Raw genomic sequence first — 22004 nt, 5'->3', positions numbered from 1 at the left:
CTTAATATAGCCCTCTTTCCTACTCATCTGCTAATATCCCGTGGCTTACATATCAAGGAGCTTAAATCTAAGAATTACTGATGAGTGGACACCAACAAACCTAAACTAGACCTTGGTACTTATGTAGGACCTAAATGATCTGAATTAAAAAAAAAAATCGGCTAAAGACTGCTTGAATTAGCCTGACAAATGGTGTATCCCTTGGGTCATCAGCTTTACTATGTGAACTACGGGTTTTTATTAGTAAGTGGGCAATGGTGGGATTAGCCACTGATCACTTTCTGCAAATAAAAGAACATTTTAGCAACAGATTTCTATCTTAGCAATGTAGGCCTCTATTTTTCAATTCCTTCATTGGTCTCACTGATACGAAGTAAAAATGAGAAACACTCCACAAACCATGATCTCTCATCTTTGACCACTAGAGAGGACCTGAGAATTCAGCTTTCATACAAGAGGTTTACAGCTTACAAGATATTTCTATTTCATCCACAAGAGGGTTTGCTCTGTTATACTAGAGTAGCTGTGCTTCCTCCAGAAAAAGAAGAAAATGCAAAATAATTAGTCCAGTTCTCCTCAAGAACATCAAAGGCTTCAGAATACAAGGACATTGCATTTAATAGAAAAATACATTCCTGAGAAGCATTCATTATTCATAGCTCTCATGATTCAGAATCTATTTTCCCAGAAGACTGACAAAGGCTTTTGGTTATTTCTCTTCTACCTATAGTGAAGTGATTATGTGACATTAATGAAACTGCAGTGAAGACTGCCTTTGACACCATTTAATCTTTGCACTTTTTTGGTTTGTTGCACAATTTCAAATTGTGAACACAAATTGACATTGCACACAAAGTGACATTTTTATTGGTATTTTAAAGTATTTCAATTAAAATTTATACTAAACGCAGAATCATTGTATAACAATTAGGCTAAAATCATTCCAGGTTGCAGAAACTACTCCAATTTCTAAACTTCTACAGAAACACATTGTCTTTGAGACTTGAGCTACCACTAATTTAGGTGTACACATCAAAGTACATATCCATTTTGGTTTTTTGTGGTTCTGGGGATGGAATCTAGGACCTTGAGCATGTGAGGTAAGTGCTGTACCACTGAGCTATAAGGCCCAGTAGGGCTGTAACTTTTTCATTGCTTGTTATTCTACATGTAGCTGTTACTAAATAACTGCTTACTACTGATGAAGAGCCTGCTTGTGTTGCAACCTTATCAGCTAGGCAAATTTTCAAGAAACCTTGTGCCTTAAGTCTGAAAAAGTAGAAGTCAAGATTCAAAAAAGATGGGCTGGGGCTGTATCTCTTGTAATTTCCTTCCTTCCTTCCTTCTTCCCTCCTTCCTTTTCCTCCTTCCTCCCCTCCTTCCCTCCTTCCTCTCTTCCGTCCTTCCTCTTTTTCCATCTTTCTCCTCTTCCTTCCTTTCCTTCCTTCCTTCCTTACTCTCTTCCCCCTTCCTCCCTCCCTTCTTCCCTTCCTTCTTTCTGTCTTTCCCTCTTTCCCCCTTCCCCCTCTATCTCTTCTTCTCTCTTCCCCTCTTCCCCCTCCCTCCCTTCTTTCCTTCCTCCTTCCCTTCCCTCCTTCCCCTCTTCCCTTCCTCTTCCTTCTCTCCCTCCTTCTTTCCTTCCTCTCTTTTTTCCTTCCTTTCCTCCCTCCTTCTTCCCTTCCTTCCTTTCCTTTCTTGGAAAGATTATTCTACTCCTCCAGAATCTTTTGAGGCAAAGATGAGTTCTAGATTCTTCATCAAAAGGAATAAGGTACACATCAATGTGAATGCACCTAATACTATTGAACTGTTCGTTTAAAATGATTAAAGTTTTAAAAACAAAGACAGGAAAATACGAAAAAAGAAAAAAGGGAAGGGGTTGAGGAATTTGGGTTTTTAACAGAAATTTAGTAAATGCACATGTAATTTTCATAAGTGAAATGCTAATTTTCTAGTGAAATGCTTCAATGTGGATTTTGTTTTGCATTTTTTTCTCTAGTCATTACTGATGTTGAATCCATTACCACAACATTGGGGGTGGCTGGAACCATTATACACATGTTCTGAAACACAGTTTGAAGAACATGCACTGAAAAAGAATTAGAGTAAAAAAAGGAGAAAGTAACTGGAAAATATTGGATCCAGATAATGTTTCATTTAGAAGCTTCTTGTAATTCTACCTCCTTGCTGTGGAAAATACTTTTTAATGTTTCAAATAACAACAAAAAAAACCCCATTCATTTTGAGTGACTCATGTTGAATTTGTATTTGTTTCAAAAGGTAGAAAAATTAAATAGAAACATGCATATTTCTTTGAAAATAACTCATGTTTCCATTTTACACAGCACTAAGACTCCCCAGTCTACTTTCATAGGGAAAATTTATTAACCAGGCTCAAGTTCAATCACTCAGTTACATGATTTACCAAGCTTATCTTTAAATTGCTCTTTATGTCCTAAATTTGACTCATTCTAACTATGCTTGTAGTGCCTTAATCGAAGTTACGCCCCTGCCTTTGTTTTCTCCAATTTTATCAAGCAGGAAGCTTTCAGTTTGGGTTTAAAATCCAGTTTTTAATAATTATACAGTGGTAAGTGAAGAGGAGCATTTGAGAATGTAGATGAAATACAATAAAGGATGCCTACTCCAAATCTAAGGATTTCAAAAAAGTAAGCAAGAGTTTTCTTTCAGAACTCTAATGGAGAGATTCCAAGATGGTGGCTAGAGGGAGGAAGCAGAAAGCATGCCTCTTAAAGTAAAATCTTGGAGAGACGCTGGAGATACACCTTACAGGAAAAAGCACAGAGAAGAGGCAAAACGTTGATTCCTCCACACCTCCAGCCTGTGCATAGCATCTCCACTTCATGTTAAATGGAGAAACCAGGAGGGCTCCCACACTGCCAGACGCCAGCACCCAGACGGCTTGGGAAGATGTGGACCATAAGGTGAACTAAGCAGCACGCAGTACTCCCACAGACAAACCTGGGCCAGATCAGCACAGCGCGCTGGACAGACCGACCCCCACCCAGGAAAAAAAAAAACTTACTAATAAGCAATAACAAAAAAAAGACACATAGCAAAGAAGGCGGGACACCCTGAGCACAGAAGAGTGGGGGAGGGGAAATCCCTCACAACAAGCCGGCTGGAGAAAGCAGGAGCAGTGGCACATGCCCAGCAACCAGGAGTGGGAAAGCTTGTAAAAGCGGCAGTGGAAGGAAAACTCCACAGGAGAGGGGGGAAGACCCACTTCCCATGTGAACTGTAAATAAACATGCCGGCCTGAGAAAGCAGATGCAGTGTCACCTCCTCCAGTGTGCTTGGAAAGGGGAAAGCTTATAACAGTGGCGGTTGCACCCAGAAGAACTCTAAGTAAACAAAGCCTGCCGGGGCCAGATGAGTGTTAAGTTCACTCCTGAGATCTGCGTAAATAACACCTCCAGCAACAGCAGGCTGACAGCAGCGGGCAGGTGAGCTGCAGCCTCAGATAGCCATTCACAGACCTGTCTCCAGGCCACAAAGCCACCATTACAAAAGATTCTTCAAGGGATTCTGAACACAGAAAGTGAAACCCAACATAACCATGAAAGGGCAGGCAGCACCAAACTACAGGAAAAGGAAAAGCAAGAAAGTAGAGAGTAACCTCAACTTAGGTACACACAATCAAACCTTCAAACAACTAAGACAAATAAATGACATGAGTCACCACATATCTATCAGTACTAACACTTAATGTTAATGGATTTAATTCACCCATCAAAAGGCACCATTTGACGAAATGGATTAAAAAGGAAGATCAAACAATTTGTTGCTTACAGGAGACCCATCTCACTGACACAAATAAGCATAGGCTTAGGATGAAAGGCTGGAAGAAGATTTACCAAGCCAATGGCCCCTGAAAACAGGCAGGAGTAGCAATACTTATCTCTGACAAAGTAGATTTCAAACCTACATTGATCAAACAAGATAAAGAAGGACATTCCATACTAATAAAAGGGGAAATAGACCAAAAGGAAATAACAATTATCAACCTATATGCATACAATATCAACACACCCAATTTCATCAAACATACCCTGAAGGACCTAAAAGCATGTATTAACTCCAACACAGTGGTTGTGGGAGACTTTAACATGCGATTATCATCAATAGATAGGTCATCCAAACAAAAAATCAATAAAGAAATCCTAGATCTAAAATATACAATAGATAAAATGGACCTACATGATGTCTACAGAACATTTCATCCAACTTCTACACAATATACATTCTTCTCAGCAGTCCATGGAACCTTCTCCAAAATAGATCATATCCTAGGGCACAAAGCAAGCCTCAGCAAATATAAGAAAATAGAAATTATACTATGCATTCTATCTGATCACAATGCAGTAAAACTAGAACTCAACAACAAAAGTAAAAACAAAAAATATGCAAACAGCTGGAACCTGAATAACTCATTGCTTAATGAACAATGGGTCATTGATAAAATAAAAGAGGAATTTAAAAAGTTCCTGGAAGTCAATGAAAATGAAAACACAACCTACTGGAACCTATGGGACACAGCAAAGGCAGTCCTGAGAGGAAAGTTTATAGCCGTGAGTGCATATATTAAAAAGACTGAAAGATCCCAAATTAATGACCTAATGATACATCTCAAACTCATAGAAAAACAAGAACAAGCAAATCCCAAAACAAATAGAAGGAGAGAAATAATAAAAATAAGAGCTAAAATCAATGAAATAGAAACCCAAAAACCGTACAAAGAATTAATGAAACAAAAAGTTGGTTTTTTGAAAAAATAAACAAGATCGACAGACCCCTGATTCCTGGTAGAATCAGGAACACAAAAAGGAAGATAACAACAAACACCATCAAAGTCCAGGAAATCATCAGAGACTACTTCGAGAACCTATATTCAAACAAATTTGAAAATCTTAAAGAAATGGACAGATTTCGATATATATATGATCATCCAAAACTTAACCAAGAGGAAATTAATCACCTGAATAGACCTATAACACAAAATGAAATTGAAGCAGCAATCAAGAGTCTCCCCAAAAAGAAAAGTCCAGGACCTGATGGATTCTCTGCTGAATTCTATCAGACCTTTAAAGAAGAACTGATATCAACCCTCCTTAAACTGTTCCATGAAATAGAAAGGGAAGGAAAACTGCCTAACACATTTTATGAAGCTAGCATTACACTTATCCCAAAATCAGGCAGACACCTCCAAAAAGGAGAACTATAGGCCAATCTCCTTAATGAACACTGATGCAAAAATCCTAAATAAAATAATGGCAAACCGAATTCAACAACACATCAAAAAAGATCATTCACCACGACCAAGTAGGCTTCATCCCAGGGATGCAGGGGTGGTTCAACATACGAAAATCAATAAACGTAATAAACCACATTTACAGAAGCAAAGACAAAAACCACTTGATCATCTCAATAGATGCAGAAAAAGCCTTTGATAAGATCCAACACCATTTCATGATAAAAGCTCTAATAAAACTAGGAATAGAAGGAAAGTACCTCAATATTATAAAAGCTATATATGACAAACCTTCAGCCAGCATTATACTTAATGGAAAAAAACTGAAACCATTCCCTCTAAAATCAGACAAGGATGCCCACTATCTCTACTCCTATTCAACATAGTACTGGAATTCCTAGCCAGAGCAATTAGGCAAGAAGAAGGAATAAAAGGAATACAAATAGGTAAAGAAACTGTCAAAATATCCCTATTTGCAGATGACATGATCCTATACCTTAAAGACCAAAAAAACTCTACTCAAAAGCTCCTAGACATCATCAACAGCTATAGCAAGGTAGCAGGATATAAAATCAACATAGAAAAATCATTAGCATTTCTATATACTAATAATGAACAAACTGAGAAAGAATATATGAAAACAATTCCATTTACAATAGCCTCAAAAAAAAAATCAAATACCTAGGTGCAAACCTAACAAAAGATGTGAATGACCTCTACAGGGAAAACTATAAACTTCTGAAGACAGAGATTGAGGAAGACTAGAAAGTGGAGAGATCTCCGATGCTCATGGATTGGTAGAATCAACATAGTAAAAATGTCGATACTCCCAAAAGTAATCTACATGTTTAATGCAATTCCCATCAAAATCCCAATGACATTCATTAAAGAGATTGAAAAATCTACTGTTAAATTTATATGGAAACACAAGAGGCCACGAATAGCCAAGGCAATACTCGGTCAAAAGAACAATGCTGGAGTTATCACGATACTCGACTTCAAACTATATTACAAAGCAATAACAATAAAAACAGCATGGTACTGGCACAAAAACAGACATGAAGACCAGTGGAACAGAATAGAGGACCCAGATATGAAGCCACACAACTATAACCAACTTGTCTTTGACAAAGGCGCTAAAAATATACGATGGAGAAAAGACAGCCTCTTCAACAAAAACTGCTGGGAAAACTGGTTAGCAGTCTGCAAAAAAACTGAAATTAGATCCATGTATATCACCCTATACCAAGATTAACTCAAAATGGATCAAGGATCTTAATATCAGACCCCAAACTCTAAAGTTGGTACAGGAAAGAGTAGGAAATACTCTGGAATTAATAGGTATAGGCAAGAACTTTCTCAATGGAACCCCAGCAGCACATCAATTAAAAGACAGCATAGATAAATGGGACTTCATAAAACTAAAAGCTTCTGCTCAACAAAAGAAATGGTCTCTAAACTGAAGAGAACATGCACAGAGTGGGAGAAAATATTTGCCAGCTACACATCAGACAAAGGACTGATAACCAGAATATATAGGGAACTTAAAAAACTAAATTCTTCCAAAATTAATGAACCAATAAAGAAATGGGCAAGTGAACTAAACAGAACTTTCTCAAAAGAAGAAATTCAAATGGTCAAAAAAGCACATGAAAAAATGCCCACCATCTCTAGCAACAAAGGAAATGCAAATTAAAACCACACTAAGATTCCACCTCACCCCTGTTACAATAGCCATCATTAGCAACACCACTAACAACAGGTGTTGGCAAGGATGGGGGGAGAAAGGAACCCTCTTACACTGCTGGTGGGAATGTAAACTAATACAACCACTCTGGAAAAAAAATTTGGAGGCTACTTAAAAAGCTAAACATTGATCTACCATTTGATCCAGCAATACCACTCTTGGGGATATACCCAAAAGACTGTGACACAGGTTATTCCAGAGGCACCTGCACACCCATGTTTATTGCGGCACTATTCACAATAGCCAAGTTATGGAAACAGCCAAGATGCCCCACTATTGACGAATGGATTAAGAAAATGTGGTATTTATACACAATGGAATTTTATGCAGCCATGAAGAAGAACAAAATGTTATCATTCACTGGTAAATGGATGGAACTGGAGAACATCATTCTGAGTGAGGTTAGCTTGGCCCAAAAGACCAAAAATCATATGTTTTCCCTCATATGCAAACATTAGATCAAGGGCAAACACAACAAGGGGATTGGACTTTGATCACATGATAAAGTGAGAGCACACAAGGGAGGTGTAAGGATAGGTAAGACACCTAAAAAACTAGACAGCATTTGTTGCCCTCAACGCAGAGAAACTAAAGCAGATACTTTAAAGCAACTGAGGTCTATATGAGAAGGGGACCAGGAACTAGAGAAAAGGTTAGATCAAGAAGAATTAACCTAGAAGGTAACACACATGCAGAGGAAATCCATGTGAGTCAACTCCCTGTATAGCTATCCTTATCTCAACCAGAAAAACCCTTGTTTCTTCCTATTATTGCTTATACTCTCTCTACAACAAAATTAGAGATAAGGGCAAAATAGTTTCTGCTGGGTATCGAGGGGTTAGGGGGGGAGAGGGAGGGGGTGGGGGGTAATGGAGGGGGTGGGGAAGGGGGGAGAAATGACCCAAACATTTTATGCACATTGAATAAAAAAAAATTAAAAATAAAAATAAAAAAATAATAATAAAAAGAACTCTAATGGAAAGCATTTTCAAACCCTGGGTGAGGAAGATACAAATATCATAAAAGCTGAAGAAGCGCTTTGGGTAAACTTAGAAAAACTTTCCAGAGGGCTGGCACTATCCCAAGTCCAGCTTTTAAAGGATTTGTGACAATAATAATGTAGTCAGTGTTTTTTGAGTGTTAACTCCCCACCAGGTACTGTCATAGTATATTTCTTTTTGGTGGGACTAGGGTTTGAACTCAGGGCTTTATACTTGCAAATCAGGTGTTCTACTGTGTGAGCCACACTTCCAGTCCATTTTGGTCTCATTATTTTGGAGATAAGAGACTCAGGAACAATTTGTCTGGGCTGGTCTCTAACTGCAGTCCTTTTGCTCTCAGCCTTTCAAGGAGTTGGGATTACAGGCATGAGCTATCAGTGCCTAGCTAGGACATTTCCTTTTAATTGCCCTGTGCTTGAAAAAATTTAAAATTTCATTTTATAAGCAAAGAAATTGAGACAAAGGAAGATTAGTTTTCCTAAGATTATACAATTTAAGATAATAACACAATGACTTGAAAGTATATGCTTTTTAAACCTGCACTATTTGCCTTTAAGCCAGATTTTTCTTGATTGGATTCATCTATGATACTGTTAAACTTCAGTTTCCTGGGTTTAAATCCTTGATTTACTATATTAGAAAGTTGCAGAATCCAGAAATCTGTACCTTTGAGAAACTTTGGGGTGATTTTGTGTATACTTGTGTTTAAGAAGCACTGTGTAAAGTTCTAATAGTGTAAAAAAAATGTAGTATGAACCATAAAGTTACCTAGGTGGCTATTTCTCAAAGTGCCTACTTATAATTGACACTTATGTTCAGATAATTTTCATGGCCTCCACATGCTTTTATGCAGAATGCACATTGCATAGAAGTACACTAGGAAATACATACTGCATAAAGGTACCCAGGATAAGACAGAGATCTGGGAGGGAAGGAAAGGACAGCTATGGGGCAGGAGTTAGGGGGTTTTAGAGGTGGACATACAGACCATGATGTTAAATTTGCCCAGAAGAGGCAAATTGAGAGAGAAAGATATCCCATAATTTAGTAGCAGTCCTAGTCAATGAGAAAACAAGACAAAGATTTGGTGTACAGCACCCTAAACATAGAAAATTTATTTTCTTTGGCTTTGTCTCACCAAGTGGGAGTTCTTCCATTCTTGCTCTATTGGATAATAGGGGGAGAAAATCGTTATCCCTTTTTATATTGGGATGGAAAATGTCTTAAATTTAATCAGTTCATATGAAATCTGAACTGTGTTATAAATTACAAGATGACCCACTTTTAAATGCTTTCTCCATGAGATCCTACAGGAAATAGAAATCTTTCTAGAGTTACTATCACAAGTACTTCTCACTTCTCTGAGCAGAGAGAATTTCTTCTCATGTAGGCTGCTAGATGTTAAGATTTTGGCCCATCAACAAGATGATATGACATTCTTATGCCAACCACACTCCTGTTGCTTTTTCTCACACATTTTTGATTTATCTTACTAAATCTTCTCAATCCGTTTTTTTGGGAAGGGGTTTGCTGGGGACTGAACTCAGGGCCTTGCACATGCTAGTACATAGTCTGCCACTGAGTTACACCCCCACCCAATCATTTCAATAGGGATTCATTAAGACCCTCTTATAATAGGCATATGTGCAAGGATCTATCAGGCATCTACAATTACCTATCACGTATGTTATAAACCATGGAAACTTTTCTGTTGTCAAGATTTACTCATATTTCCATGACAAATAATGCACTATGTTACCAAAGGAATTTGCACTTATGAATTTTGATGAAATCTTACTTAGAAGCCTGAAAATGCTTCATCATTATTTTAATCAAAATAATTCTTCAGGCATAACTTCAATTCTATCTGCCAGGCCTCTTCCATAGCAGCATCACCAAAATACACCAAAACTGTGATGATTAGATCCTCTAAACCTTTTGAACAGGTGTTAGCTAGGCTTGCTTTAAGACTTGTTTATTATTTATAATGTGACCTACTTTCAAAAAGAATCTGAAATACATAAAAATAAGATTTGAATCCAATAAAACCCAGTAAAGAACAAGTGCAATGTAATTAGGATAGGAAAAAAAGTAAAAGAAAAAAAAAAACCCAAGCTAAGAAAAGCTACTGTGTTAAACTTAAGTAAAAAGTATCTCTGATCCTCCTGACACCTTAGGGGTGGGGGGGAGGGCATGAGTTACTCAACTGCCATTATACATGACAACTTGTCAGAACAAACTTTTCACTAGGGCTAAACTAGAAGAAAAATTATTTTGTGTGCACTTTTACATAAAGGTAACCTGAAGAACACATTTACAAGGCCCTGAACAACAGTTTTACAAAGACATGTAATGATGAAATCTTTGAGGAGTTTTACAATACTGATTCCAAGGCCTCAGACCTGCTGAATCAGACTCAGATTTCAAATAGTTTTCCAGGCAATGCTTACAGCTCCTCACATCTGGGGACAATTGACTAAAATGATGCTTTTGAAATAACAGATGCATCAGCCTTGCTTTTGACAACAGCTAAAGAGCAAATCTTTCCAGACTGAAACCACTAAAGAGCCTGAAGTGCAGGCACTCTGTGTTCTCTGTCAGGTTAGATTTTTGACATGGAGGTGACAAAACACAATTTTACAATGAAAACCAAAGACCTTAATGTGTGTTCTGTCTCAAGTGAACTTCATCTGCATGGAGCTAGGTTCTATAGAAAGTTTTCTATACAAGTCTTAAATATATAAACAAATATTTAAATGAAATACTATTGGTGAAAGAGATGACTGTGTTATAGATTTTCAAGCAGAAATTACTGGTCTTTGATACCCAGTCTAGAAAAGTTTGATGTGGGCATGTGTTAGGCCTTCAAAATACTTGTGCTAATTCACTTAGAAGAAAAAGGTTATTTTAACTTACAGTTTTGGAAGTTCCAGTTCATGACTGGTTGTGCTAAGGCATTATAAAATGCCAGAAATGTGTGGCAGAGCAAAACTACTGTCTTTACCGCCAGGAAGCAAAAGAGAGGAAGAATAGACTGGGATCCTACAATCCCCTTCAAGGGCATGCTCCAGTAATCCAAGGACTTCCCACTAGGCCCCACCTCTCAAAAGTACCCCTCCCTGTTGTGGAGACCAAACATTCAACACAAGGGCCTTTGGGGGACATTCAAGACCCAAACTATAATTGGACATTATTAACTGTTTTTAACAAGAAAACATGCTATGGGCTTTCCAGAAGGAAACTGAATTTAAACATATCTATGAAAATACTTGACTTGATCTATTGCTTAATGATTTTTAAAGATATCAAAAGGTTTTTTCTACTAAAAGATTGCTGATAAAAATAAATGGGGTAGAGCTCAGTGGTAGAGTGTGTGCTTAGCATTACAAGGCACTAGGCTCCATCTGAAGAATACACATACACCCAAAATGTTGAATTTGGTTTTGGGCATAACTGAGCTGTCCTTACTCAGAATCATTTGCCAATACGTCTGATTGTTGCTGGAAGCAATCTTAAGGCCTTACCAAGAGAAGAAAAAAACATTTTTATCTTCCTTTGCGACCCCAAGGAGGCACTTGAGCAGCTGACCTAAAAGCAGTGGGAATACAGCACCAGAATTCAGAAGTCCTTTGTAATATTCTATTTGTTGAGTTGTTCTGCTGTGGAGACCCTCCAGGAACCCCAGAGATGGTATAAATATTATTTTGAGCTGAAGACATTTGAAAGTCAATTGGCAAAATTCAACTCCTTCTAGGAGTTTTCCTTATCTGATGAGCAGAAGCAAATTCTGAGATACGAGGCTACCACAAATTTCCTCAGTGGGAGTTTCATGGTCCTGACAACAGGAAGACCACTCATGCTTGTGAAGACAAACATTATCTCTAACTTGTCCTCCTAAAAACCCATTTGTCTTCCCTAAAGAAACCCACTGTTCCTTCCTACAGGAGCCTTTTCTTCCCCTTCCCTTGCCCCCACTGTTAGGTAAATAAGCCTGGAGTATAACCGCTTCTTTTCTGTAAAGATACTGCACACATAAAAAAATATTAGCATCAATAAAAATTGTATGCCTTTTCTCCTGTTAATCTATCTTTTGTCAGTTTAATTCATAGTCCCCAGCCATTAAACCTGAAAGGGTAAATAAAGTTTTTTTTCCCTCACTTATGCAATTATGAGCTTATTTTTGTCCATGTGTGTCTAGCAATGACATTGTCATACAGACTTTTAAAAGCTTAGGTGATATATCAAAGACCATGACTTTACTGCACAGAGGGTCCTATCTGTGGGTGAAATGCTGGCTTTAGCTCTGTAATTGTTATTCACATCCTTTCATTCTCCTTAGCTATCTTCTCCAAGCAGACTAACTTGGAGTAGTACCATTTAACTGTAGAAGAGTTACTTCTCTACCTGGAAGCTAGGGGGGTGGAGGGGAGAAGGAGGGGGCGGGGGACAGGGGAGAGAAATGGCCTAAACAATGTATGCACATATGAATATATGAATAAAGAAAAAAAGAGTTACTTCTCAAGGTTGCTTTATCTTTTAAGAGGAAATTAAATAAAATCCAAACCTTCAGTTTCTGGACAGAAAAGTTTGCATTCAGCTATGGCAAGAGATGCAGCAAAATGGTAAATATATTATTTTGGAGCAGAAAAGGGTTGAATTAATTATAAAGAGGAGAGATTATAGTTAAGTCCACTCCGATGGAAAGGCCTAAACAGTCTGCAAGTACAGGGCAGTACTTCAGAACACGAACTTGAGGTAGACACACCTGGGTTTGATTATAGCTTTGTAACTTGCTAGCTGCATGGTCATTAGAAAAACACTTAACCACTCCAAGTCTTACTGTTCTCCTCTATAAAATGGGGGTAACAACACTGACCTTTCTCCTGAGGAGTAAATGAATGTGAGGCCCTTAGCCAGAGAGCCTTCTTAATAGTGAGTACATAATAAGGGATGGTAATAATAATGATTATCATTACACATCAAAAATGATTTTACAATGTTGGCAGGAACACATCTTTCCCACATATTCCCTTCAATGAGACACTGCAAGGAAGGTCATAGGCAATTGCTTTGATCAAATTAAATTCCTTTTTTGTGCAGATGTCTTCATTTCCCCTCAGCCTCCTGCCTGCAACATGTGGTCTATAACTTGACAACCCTTTCAATTTTACTTTTGAGACAGTCTCACTGCTACCATTGCCTAGGCTGGCCTCAAACTTGTGATCCTCCTGCCTCTGATTCCTGAGTAGCTGGGATTACAGGTGTGTGCTACTATGGCCAGTTCTAGGATGGAATCCTGCATTGATAGGCTTTGCAGGAGCAAAGTTAATGAACAGAATAGATTTAATATGAAAATACTTTCAATTCTAATATTTGCACCTCTGGTAGAGACAAACAAGAAAAAACATAGTTCAACACTGATTCTTCATTAGGAACACATGAACAGAAGTTATAGCCTAAATTTACCCCATAAACCATCATATAACAGCACTAGAACTAGTTCAATGCCCAGCAACACAACTTCCCCTAACCCTCCCAAAAAAGAGCACTAGAATATTCTGGTACTTGAACTTAGCAAACATTTTCTTACAAGTAAGATGGATGCCTCCTGCAGCTGCAGCCCAGACAAGTAATTGTCTCAACAGGTCTTCTGAGCAGAGGCCTGGGGAAGCTATAGCAGCTCTGTACTCTCGAGCCACATGCTTCTTTGTTTTATTCATGCTGGGTGGTAATTATTTTATACATCTGTCTGTTTTCCCAACCTGATTCTTAAAACCCTGAAATCAGAAACCTATTAAGTATAATCCCTGCCTGAGATGGCTCCTGAGTTCTCAGAAAAAAAGAGGGGTAACTGTCAAGACTTGCAAACCAGAGGATGTTTATGAATTTGTTTTTTTTTTTTTTTAAAAAGTCAGTCAATTTTATCCTGAAGTCATTTGGACATAAAGAGGCTTTATTAATTAGAAAACCTTTATTGTTTTCCCACTGAAAAACAATGGGAAAGAGAATTTTAAAACTACCTTGGATATTTTCTGAGATGAGACCTAAGAAACTGCATTAAATCTACATGAAGTCCCTTCCTCTTCCACCTGGTCTGTGAGCTGCCAAGGAACAGGCACTGGATACCAGTTTCAGTTAGCTCACCCTGTGCATGCAGCAGGACTTCCGGTTTGCCCATTTCAGCAGAGGTGCCTGTTTCGTGAACTAGATCACAGCTTCATTCCAGAAATTCCTGTGGGCTTTTCTTAAGAAGAGTATTCCTGTCTCCAGAGCAGTTTGGTCTGTGGTTTCTCTGAGTTACCAAGTAAGTTATTTATTTCACAGAGAACTGTACGTGTTTTCTAGCCAAAATGTTTAGGCTTAAGTTTTAAGCAAAAATAAGCTGGAGAAAAGAATACATCCATATTCCTCTATTTGAAGCATAGATTATTCTTATAATAGTTCTCATCTTGTGTACCTATTTTATACTTCCATTTTTTTGGGGGGGGGGCAGGACTGCCTCTGCAAGTGCTCTACCCCTTGAGCCACACCCTAGTCCTGTACTTCTAATTTTAAAGTAAAAATGCAATGCCATTCTAAATTAGTGTGGGAAATATGAATTATTCAATAAATTGTGTTGGGGGTAATACTGGTCATTTGAAGAAAAAAACCCCATCAACTCCCCATTTATTACACACACACACACACACACACACACACATATTCCAGATGTATCAGAGCTTTGGCTGTATAACAGAAATCTGTGAGACTTCAAGAACAAACTGCATTAAAACAAACAACTTTGGGAGTTTTCATTTGTAAAATGAAAAATAAAACCCTTATTAAGAGGACTGAACAAGGGTATTTATGTGGGAAGTGTTTTTCTACAAAACTCTTCACAAAATAAATGATCTCAAATTTACTATTTCCCAACCTTAGAGAACTGAATTTGTCAACCCACAGAACACAACAGCACAGAAATAGTCTTTTGTAATTTGCGACATTCCCAAAGCTCAGAGTTGAAGAAAAGCTCACAGACATTCACTGTAAAAGTTACTGCAAATTACTACCAATTTTATCTATAAATTGCTTCCAATTGCTGCTATAACAGGCTTAGAAGTTTAAAACAAGACAAATTTATTCTCCTATGGTTCTAGAGGTCAGTAGTATGAGATCTGCTTCGCTGAAGGTGTTGGTGGGGCTGTGTTCCTTCTGGAAGCTTTGGGAGAATGTTTCCTTGACTTTTCCAGCTTCTAGAGGCTGCCTAAATTCCTTGGCTCATGGCACCTTCTTGGCATCACTCCATCTTCTTGCTTTTGTCAATGTTATCTCCTACTACTTTCTGATCTCAACTCCCTTTTATTAAGAGCTCTGTGATTATACTTAGGGCTCACACAAATAACCCAATATAATCTCATCTCAAAATCCCTTTCTTAATCATATCTGCCAAGTCCCTTTTATCTTATAAGGTAACATCAAACAACAAGATGAGATAACATTAATCCATTTATATTAGGATGTAGACATCTCTGGAGGCCATTATTCAGACAACCACATTACCCTAAACTGTTTCCTGTATTACTGTTAGTTCCTCACGAACACAAGTTTTCTATTCCTTTCTGCACTTAGTCATTCAGAATTAAATCATCAAGAGAAACACCTAAAAAAAGCTTAGGGAATAAATTCTTTTCTATAATTCAATTGTCAGCTGTAAAAGATATTTACTTTTTTCATTCTTTTTATCAGCATTTGCCTTTTTATGACACAGATTAATATAATTATGAAACACTGCTTTTTCCTTCATCCACACCATTTTCCCTTTGCCTAGCTAGAACTCCACTATTTCTGCCACCATTGCTGTCACTAACCACACTGCTAATGAAACTTCACAGCTTTAACACGATCCTCCCTAAGAAAGTGCCTCTTTGTTTTCTATAGGATTTCCTTTTCATTTTGATATATGTCTTTGCTATTTTCTTTTCAACTTTATGCTTTATTAAATATGTTCAGACTCTTAATTCTTCTTTCTTCAGATCTTTCAAGATACAGTATCTCTAATCCTCAAATTCATTTTAACCATGATCTGATATTATGTCATGTGTCTGACTTTCTGCAACTTTTTTTCCATTAAATATCCTTCAAGATTTTTTAAAATTCTGAATTATAAAACTGAGGTAGAATTTCCACATAGGGAAACTCAGAGGTAATCAGTATCTAATTTGATTAGTTCATCGTGCTGTTTCAATACTGTTAATTTCTGATCCTTACAGTTCTATTTAAAAGAAACCAGTTTTACTATTTCTCTATTCAAACTATTCTATTCTTTAACATCCCACATTCTCATACAATGTATTTTTAATCAATGCTGTATTATTAAACCTGATTTTAGCTAGAAATGGGGAAGTTTAAGGGTGAGCCATTAAGTTCCCAAGAAAAACTCTTAGAATACATTCTTCCTTCTTTTTTAAATTGTTGTGCTGGGAGTATATTGTGGTATTTACAAAGATTCTTACAATATATCATACTTGAATTCACTCCCTCCATCACTCTCTATTATCCTCCCTCCCCCATTCCAGGCATAGTTTCAGCAGGTCTCATTTTTCCATTTACATATATGTGTGCACAGTATTTGCACCATATTCACCCTCATATCCCTTTTCCCCACATCCTCCCCCCTCCCACTGGTACCAACCCCTCAGATAGATTTTCCTTCTTTTTGATGCAGAAACATTCCAGAAAATTGAAATGTTGATTTATGATGCTAACGTTCAAAATATTCTTGTTTTTCAAGTCCTTATTTAGAGGAATCAATTCTTAAACATCAATAATTGCATGGTATAATTTTTAAAAAAACTACAATTGCTATGGTATTTTAATATTCATATAGTTGAATGACTTCAAGACCCAATATCTTCAACAACCTCCCACAAATAACGAGTTTGACATGGAAAAAATGGAAAGGTGAGAAAGTCTCCATGGGACCATGTATCAGAAAGAAGCCACATGTGTGCACAGGATGTGATGTGATCTTGCATGTCTGAGAATTCTGGGTTACAAAAGGGACTGCTAAAGCAAGCAGAGGTTGGGAAGGACTAAAAACAACAGTGTGAGTTATGCCAGGATACCCCACCTCACTGATTAAAGCAAAATAATGAGCTCTTCATTTACAAATACCAAAGTGGAAAAAGAAGCTCTCCTTTTAGAAAAGGCTTCAAACACTGAAAGGATCAGTCACAGAGCAAAGTCCATATGTGTCTTTCTTTCCAAAAAAGCCAAAAACAGGTTATAGGCTCCTTTCTGAAATAATAAGATGATACCCAACAACCTAAAGAAGGTCATCTTCAAGGTCCATCCAGCACTATGATCCTAAGAGCCTACTGTTCAAACCTGCTTGTTTCAGGAGAAGGAAGTCAGAGGTTTCACCAGAACAGTGATTGCACACATAGAAAAAAGACACTTTTGAAAGATCACTTTAACAGCCACATTTTGTATCATTTCCCTAAGCTGAATCATGTTCTCAGCTCTCGCTCCAGGCAAAGAGGACACGGAAAACGAGCAGGCAATACAATCACAGATCGCACACTTGCAACGTGGGTGTGAGAAACCGTTTCCAGGGAGAAAATGACAAACATACTGATGCACCCAAAATATGCACATGAGCAGGGATTCCATTGGGTGCTTGGAAGGCTGACAAGAGCTTCAGAACTCTGGTTCTCAAGGAAATGAGGTGGGTAAGGAATCCCCTCAAATGTCACTGTGTCTTCTTCCCATCTGAACAGTACTGGGTGTATTGTGCATGGTTCAAATATGGCGTTTAAAAGGAGGTCAGGAAACATTTTTGCCCCCAGTTTTTGATAGAAAATTGAGATGGCAAGGTGCTTCTTAAATAGTAAAACTGAAATGGAGGTAGAGCAACATAGGCTGTCACGCCCTCACCATTCCTCAAATGTCCCACCAACCATCATGGTCTTAAGAGGGTCTGGTTGATTCCACAAAGCCTGGATTTTTTCCAAGGGCTCCAGTGCTGAGAAGAGCAGCACACCATGCTAAGCTCAAAATGTGAGCTCAGTAAATGTTACTGGGATAGGAGAAGGTTTCAAATCCATGCCACAGAGTTTCAGTTAGGCAAAAAAAAATTTTGGGGGGGGAGGTACAGGATCTTAGACTTCAAGGGGATTTTTTCAAAGGCTACATACATTTATTTGAAATTGCAAATGCCATAGATGTATTTGTATAAACAGTCATGTGTATTTGCTTGTGTTTTTGCAAATTGTGCCAACTATTTTCAAGAGCAAGTGGTTGTATTTACTATGCTATTTGTCATTCCTGCTTTCCTCTCTGCTTAGTTTTTAAAATCCATCTCTAGCCCAACCAACCCCACTGTGTGCTTAACAGCTGTCACTCACCTGTCCCACCTCTGCTCAGGTGCTTTTGCTCTCTGTGAGAAACTTCCCAAAGCTGCTCTTCCTACACACATCACCATTCAGACCTGCTATGCTCAGCAGTGCTTCCAGCATCCATCTGAACCAACACTAAAGGAGCCATGCAGGTGAACTGACACTCTTATTTTTACCAAAACTCTGAAAAAAGATCCTGTAACTCATTCTACAATCATTCCACAATTTTATTCTCAGTAAATCCCCATGAACGTCTGATTAGGTTAAGTCCCATTCCCTGTAATTAGATCCTCAACGAAGAAAAATCAATTTCTTTTCTTTTGTATACCCCTTGCATCAATAATGAATCGCTATTTTGGCAACTCTGGAGAAAAGATCTAAGATACATATCCTAAGTAGGGGAAAAGTCAATTGATTGTCTTTTTGTTTATTATGAAAGTTCCAAGGAAAGACTACCTCCTATTATAATATTGTCATTCTAGAAGGCTCCCAATTGTTAAAAGCCTATTTCATTACTATGTATTGTGCACCAAACAGTTATTTTTTAGCTAAACAATTAGCCAAGGAGAAATACTTATATATATACTTTGCTACTACATGTAGGAAGTTAGAAATAGACTAGCAATGAATCATTCATCTAACCTCTAAATTATATAGTAATGAGTACATGAATAATAACTTTACATTCACTTTTGTTGTAGTCTGTTAAGCAACTGTATCTCTTGGCTAAAATGCATAAGCAGATATTGAAATACTTCTTTTTTATTTTATTATTTTTACATTTACTCACATGTATATACATTGTTTGGGCCACCTCCTCCCTCCCCCACTTAGTAAATTTAGCTAAATTAATTTTGGAGCTCTTTTCCTAAATGATAACTGCCTATAAATATGTTTGGAGAACAAAAGTGCTATAGAAGAATATGAGTCACAAAGCAGTGACTTAGGACTGAGTGAAAATTTAAAAACTTGAGTGATTTAAAAAGATCCTGTAGGGCTAGAGATATGGTTCAAACAGTAGAGCACATGTATGCTTAGCATGCACCAAACCCTGAGTTCAAATCCCAGTACTGTCAAAAAAAAAAGATCCAATCAAATTTTTACTTAGATTAATCTTACTTTTACTTCATCTTGGTAGCATATGATCTTCAACATTTAAGAAACTACGAGTAAATATACATTCAACCACTCATCAAATTTGTGAACTTAACATAATAAAAAGAGTTTGAAAAACACTAAAAATTACAGCGAGAGGTAATCCTAAGGAAATTTGTTTTCTTTTGCCACTAGGCTAGTACTAATATTCCAGATGGGGGCTACTCCATCCAGGGTCTTACAGTGATAATGATATAGAGCAAGGCTATATATGACCCAATCAGACATATACAAGAAATAAACTTCCCTTGCAATAAACTTCTGAGATTTTCAGGTTGTGACTACAGCACAATTTAGACTAAGCTGACCGGGATGTACAGGTAAGGGCTGCATCATGCAATTTGTTTCACTAAGCAAACAGCCATCACGGTCAAAATCAGTCCTTTCTTACCTAAAGTACAAATAGTTTATAGATGTGTATTTGGGCATTTTTAAAGATTTTCTTAGTACTGGGTGTCCTCTTCCATTCAGCCGCTGAACAACATTTGCATAATACCTACTACTGGCAGGCACCAGAGCCATTTTGCTGGTTGACTCTCTCTAGTCAGCTGTAAAGCTGGGGGCAGGACAGGAACATTCTCTTGCCCTGTATGTACTCCTACCACCCAGCATAATGTTGGCATGCATTCAAAGTGCTCTGAAAAGGCTTTTTGTTTGCTTTTGGTTGTAATAATCCAATTCAGAATGCAATGGACATTTGTATACAGTGCAGAAAGAGAAGGAGTGCTTACATTTGCCAGGGAGAAATGAAAAGAGAATATGTTGTGAGCAGACATTAAAGAAGAATAGGCATGTATAGTTTGGGGAAAAATGCACAAGGAATTTCTTGGTAGAAGACACAGCACATAGAAAGGCATGAACACTTTTGTCTGGCATTTCAGACAATTTTGGCATCAATGCTACACTTTAAAAAATGTTGCAGTAGCATTGCATTGATTAGATTTAACAGAGTCCCGATCTTAGTCTAATATGAACTAGAATCCTGGCTGATGATAGTGGCACTACAGCAGAGGGGTTAAGAGCATGGGCTCTGGAAGCTTAATAAAGAGGTTTGAAATAGGTCTTAAAGATGAGAAAGACCCAATAATGAATTCCAGAGGCTGGAAAGCAAGGGGGGAAGAAGACGAATGAGGCTGGGTAATGGGTACCGAAGTCCGGTTAGATAGGAAGAATAAGTTTCAGTGTTCTACAGCACAATGGTGTGACTAGTTTACAAGAATCTATTACATATTTTATGAAGAACTTGGAGAAGCTCATAGGCTCCAAATATAAAGAGATGATAAATATATAGAAGGAGATAGAAATGCTCATTAACCTGGTTTTATCATTGCACACTGTATACATGTATTGAACAGTTAAACTGTACTTAATAAATATGTACAATTATTATGCACTGACTTAAAAAAAAGGAAGTGTGGATCTGGATCCTGGCTCTGTCACTTGCTGGCTACGTGATTTGGGCAAGTTCCTCATCCTCTTCAGAACTTCAGTTCCCCCATGGATAAAGTGAGGATGATATTGATAATGCCTAGAACTGTTACGCAGATTCAGTGATTAATGTACAAAAGACTTAAATAGTTTCTGGCACATAGGAAGCACAATATACAAGTGTTGGCTATTACTGGATAAGGCAGAGTGAAATAGTCAGGTCTATGTCCCAGTCTTTGTCAACATCTTTATCAATGACTTAGATAAGGGAATTAAAGCCATTTTTGCTTATAATAAGAAAGTATTAGAATAAAGAAATAATCAGTATGAAGAGTACCAGAATCAAGATTTAAAATGATAATCAGAGACAGTCAGTCAATAGCAGCAGTATGGATTTATATAGGAATAAATTTCAGATTTTTGCATTTCAATCCAGAAACAAATCTTACAAGTCTGGGACTGGGACGGAGGTACTTACTTTAAGAGCAGCACATAAAAAACATGGAGGAAATAAGTTTAACTAGTTATCAACTATGTATAAATTGACAGTGTGTTACAGCTGCCAAAATGGCTCATGCCACATCAGGTCTACCTTAACTCAGGTTTAGTCCTTAGATTGAACAATTGTGGTAGAAACATTCTGCCCTTGTCTACACAAGCCAGCTCAGGCCACAGTAAGAACAGTATCACAGTAAGATGGCATTTTTTCCAGGACTTGGGTCCTGAAGGTCCAGGACTCTGGTTAAGATCCTTACCCTTCTGCTCCCTGGCCTGTGGCCTTTGTGGCTTCTGCTGTCAAACTCAGACTATGTGGTCTGCCTTCACATTGAGACTATAGCACAAGCCATAATCAATTTTAAAACTGTGGCAAAATACACATAATATAAAATTTTCCAGTTTAAGTGTAATATTTAGAGGCACTAATTAGATTCACTACATTCTGCTACCACTACCACTATCTAGTTTTAAAACATTTCACCATACCAGACAGAAACTGCTACCATTGAGTGATTACTTCCTGTTTC

General features: G+C 37.6%; 1 protein-coding gene across 1 annotated transcript in view; it reads right to left on the bottom strand.

Annotated features, from left to right (window-relative positions):
- Window positions 1–22004, bottom strand: part of Kcnmb4 (potassium calcium-activated channel subfamily M regulatory beta subunit 4) — a 70464-nt gene that overhangs the window by 5108 nt on the left and 43352 nt on the right. The gene's annotated exons all lie outside the window — the stretch shown is intronic.

Source organism: Castor canadensis, chromosome 8, assembly GCF_047511655.1.
Source record: "Castor canadensis chromosome 8, mCasCan1.hap1v2, whole genome shotgun sequence".
NCBI classification, from domain to species: domain Eukaryota; kingdom Metazoa; phylum Chordata; class Mammalia; order Rodentia; family Castoridae; genus Castor; species Castor canadensis.
The sequence above is the reverse complement of the archived record's forward strand: the minus strand, read 5'-3'. Positions and strand labels throughout refer to the sequence as shown.